We start from the raw sequence: 4089 nt of genomic DNA, 5'->3' as shown, positions 1-4089 counted from the left end.
TGGTTGTGGCGTGGTTGTTATTGGTCTAGAAGTGTTTTTGTGGCTGTGGCGGGGCTGTTCCACGCCACTGTGGACACTCTAAAAAAAGGACCGATCTGATGACGATTCTATATATTTAGGAGTTGATTTTTAAAAAGTGAATGTTCAGTGAGACTATAGTCTTTAATATATAAAATGTAATATTTTTTTCTCAATAGAACAAAAGTTAAAACACAAAAGGAGTCCAAATTAATTTGTGTCTTGTTTGGTGGGAGCAACATAGTTGCACAATTCCTCGACGAGAGCATTCAAGCTATTGTAAGAAGATCCACCTTCGTCAACAGCCTTGGTCGCCATTACCTTATAACTCTGAGCTCTTCTTCTCATCTCAGCCGCTCCTCCGCCCGCCATAACCTCTTCCACCGCCCTTGCCACTGCATCCCGCTCCACTCCCTCGCTCTCCCTAAGCATCCACCTCTTATTCCCAACAGAAACCCCAGTCCCCAAAACCTCCGTCACCAGCTTCTCATTGTAAAACTGCTCCGCATTGACCGGCCACGTCACCATTGGCATGCCGGCGCAAATCCCTTCCAGAGTCGAGTTCCACCCACAGTGCGTCACAAAGGCCCCCACTGCCGCATGATTGAGAATCATGAGCTGAGGGGCCCACCCCCTTATGATCAGCCCTTTGCTCCCCACTCTCTCCTCAAACCCTAGAGGCACCAAATCCTCCTCATCTTTTCCATTTTTCCTCATAACCCAAATAAAATCTCGCCCGGACGCCTCCAGCCCCGCCGCGGTCTCGGTCAGCTACGCTCGGCTGAAGCTGGCGATGCTGCCTGCGCAAACGTAGACGATGGAGCTGGGCTTCTTCGAGTCGAGCCAAGCCATGCACTCGTGCTCGTCAATAGCTGATTCAGTTCCTCTCTTCTGATTCTTGCTGCTGGTGTTGCATAGAAGAAGTGGGCCTATTGCCCATGCCTTCCTCCCGATAACATTCTTGTAGTGATCGGAATAAGCATATTCAAGGTCCAGGAAGCTATTCACAACCTCTCCGTACGTCTTCTCCCAAGACTCATTCATTTTGTCAAACATTTCGGAGAAGCAATTCTTCCCATTTTCTCGCAAACGGAATGGAGAAATCTGCGATTTTAGGAACTCGATTCGGTGAGGAAGGCCGGGCACGAGAAACGCCTCGGTCGCATTGACGACGCTGTTGTACGGTCTGTGGAAATCGATCTGTTCCCACACGCAGCGAGAGAAGAAGCTGGTGCCGTAGAAGACGAGGCGCGGGATTTGGAATATGGCGGCGGAGTCGGCCGTCCAGGGGAGGAACATGTCGGAGATGAGGCAGTCGGGGCGGAGGTGGCGGAGGATCTCCTTGATGGGGGCCTGAAGCAGCTCGGTGGCGCGGAGGAAGGCGGGGATGCCGATGTCGGGAGTGATTTGGTCGAAGGAGGCGATGTGTGGAGGCAAAGAGGAGGCGGGTGGAGGGAATGGGGTGAGGGAGAGGCCGATGGGGTGGTGGATGGGGGCGGAGAAGTATGGGGTGGCGATTATGGTGGTCTTGAGGCCTCTGGAGTGGAAGAGCTTCGCCATTTCGAGCATGGGGATGGTGTGGCCGTGGGCCATGAATGGGATGAGGACGATGTGTAGCTCTTTCATTTTGCACTTACAATGAATTTGAGGCGATGTGTAACGACCCACCAATCTAGGGTATAATAAATGCGGCGATCGTTAACTAAACGGACTTAAATGCATCAAAGATCATAGGCTAGGGTTCCATTTGAAAAGGGATTTTTACTAAAGCATTTAATGAACAATTTAATAGGAAAAGAATAATGCCTTAGCAAGAAATCCAACAAAAGGCTATCACCAATAATGCTCAAAAATAGCAACAGTTCCAAAATATTCTCAAGTGTTCCATATCCAAAATATACCCACGAAATAAAAGTATTCATCCCAACAAAAGATCATAAGTTTTCATAAAAATAGCGGAAGCGACCAAGAAAGAAGTGAGGCTATGTATGAGGACACAACGACACCTTAAGTACCAACAGATCATCTTATTATTCTCTACTCAACACCGCCGCCCGCTCGTCACCACTCAACCTGCACATAAGGAAAACACATGCAGGGCTGAGTACGATAATCATACTCAATTGGCTCATTGCCGAAAACAGTTTTATCACAAATATAGTTATTATCATGCCATTTTCAAGTGTCCGTCGGGGTTTTAACTTTAGAAAGACCCGAGGCACCAAAATATCTTCTTTCTCAAATATCACGGTCGCGCAACAACCATTTTTCTCATCGGACGTTTACCATATCCTCATTCTACATGACAAGGAATGCGGCCGCAATCCAGGTCACTAGACCGGCCAACCCGTACGCTGACACTCGGTCTAACATTGGTGTACACTAACCCAAGTAGAGTTTGCGGCTCCACAAGGATCCGAATTCGATTATAACAATAGTGGCATAGCCACGAGGGATAGGCACGACAAAACAAATCAAGGCATGATAACACATCTTTCATTCTCATCAATATCAGTTTAGGACAATGCCCTTATTTTAAAAGAAAGCCCACCTCGTAGGTTTAGCTCGATAGAATTCTCTTCTCCTCGTTTATCACGCTGAGAGCGCGAAGTATCACCTTTAAATTAGGCGTATCACAAATCAGATTCAATCATTGATTTCAAATCATGCATGTCTCTCATATTTCCCTTTTTCCCATCGATTATTTTCAAAATCATCAATCATAATCAAGGTATGATTAGCATATCATTTTTATTCAAATAACAACTCCAAAATCACCATTAAATCGTGTCACGCAGAAGATTTTCGAAAATATTGGGGAGAGTGGGCGCCGGTTTTGTGATCTCTAGGGTTAGGGTTTCTCTCCTATTTATAGAGTCACAAATAATAATATCCCTTAATTAAATAATTAGAGATTTGGGAAGATTTGTTGGTTATAGGGGCCGAAAATTTGGAGGTGGTTAGGAGAGAATTTTCGAAATCTAGGCTATTAATTTAGCCTATGATTTAATTCAAATATTTCACGGAGTAGAATAATATATCACGGAGCAAGAATAAATAAAATACTCCCCATTTTAGTAGGAAAAGTGGCGTGATTTTCCAATCTTCAAAAGGAATAAATTCAAATCCTAATTCAATTAGGATATGCAATATCTTCTTAGATTTGGCAAGATATGGTGGGATATTTTAGCATATTTATATTTATTCATGGAGTAGAATAAATAAGAGATCAAATAATAAAATAATTCTCTCTTCTCCAAACTATGAGATTTTCGAAAATCTCATGGATAAAATCAAAGTGGAGTTCGAAAATTCCATGTAGGAATTATAGAGTAATTGGACTTTGGATTTAATTTGGATAATTATCCCAAACAAATAATTAAATCCAAGAAAAAAAAATAGGATTTCTTTCTCCAAATATTATAATGCCCGAAAATTCCACATGATTTAATTAATGCTCCTATTTAATTCTCACTCATCCCTTAGGAAAATAATTCCCCACAATTATATTACTCCGCATCAAATATTCACATATTCCAATCAATCAACTCTTCACTTCCACTCCATTTTCTCAACGTATTGACCTTTCAACGGCCACATCATTTTTCCACATCTTTGACTATTTAATAGCCACGTCAACATTTCAACAAGTTGACTATTCAACTCAATCAAAAATCCCATACGCAATTAGGTCACATAGACACTATGCAATTAATCACTCATCAATTAATTCACATATCATAGCATTTAAGGCATTTAATGCAAAAATTTCATAACCCGAAAATTAGGGTTTGCAAAAAGTGGGGCGTTACACAAGCCTTGTGAGAACAGATGTGGTAGGTACACCCAGAGTCCATGATCCATGACTCTTCAATGGCAGCTCCAGAATGTACATTCAAGGATTCATGAGCCTCTACTTCTTGAGCCAAATCTGCCGTCTGTACACCTCCACCATTCTCTTGCTCTTGCTTTCTTTTCCAAGCAAAACAAGCCTTCTTCAGATGGCCTGGTTTTTTACAGTAATGACAACTCCTGGTTTCCTTCTCACCTTCATTCTTCTCTTGCTATTGC

The 4089-nt window shown here is 42.9% G+C and overlaps 1 pseudogene; it reads right to left on the bottom strand.

Moving 5' to 3' along the window:
- Positions 1–228: 228 nt before the first annotated feature.
- LOC125218543 lies at positions 229–1644 on the bottom strand (annotated as a pseudogene).
- Between the last annotated feature and the right edge of the window lie 2445 nt (positions 1645–4089).

The sequence above is a fragment of the Salvia hispanica genome, chromosome 4 (assembly GCF_023119035.1).
Source record: "Salvia hispanica cultivar TCC Black 2014 chromosome 4, UniMelb_Shisp_WGS_1.0, whole genome shotgun sequence".
Classification (NCBI taxonomy): Eukaryota; Viridiplantae; Streptophyta; class Magnoliopsida; order Lamiales; family Lamiaceae; genus Salvia; species Salvia hispanica.
This window is presented reverse-complemented; position numbering and strand designations above follow the sequence as displayed.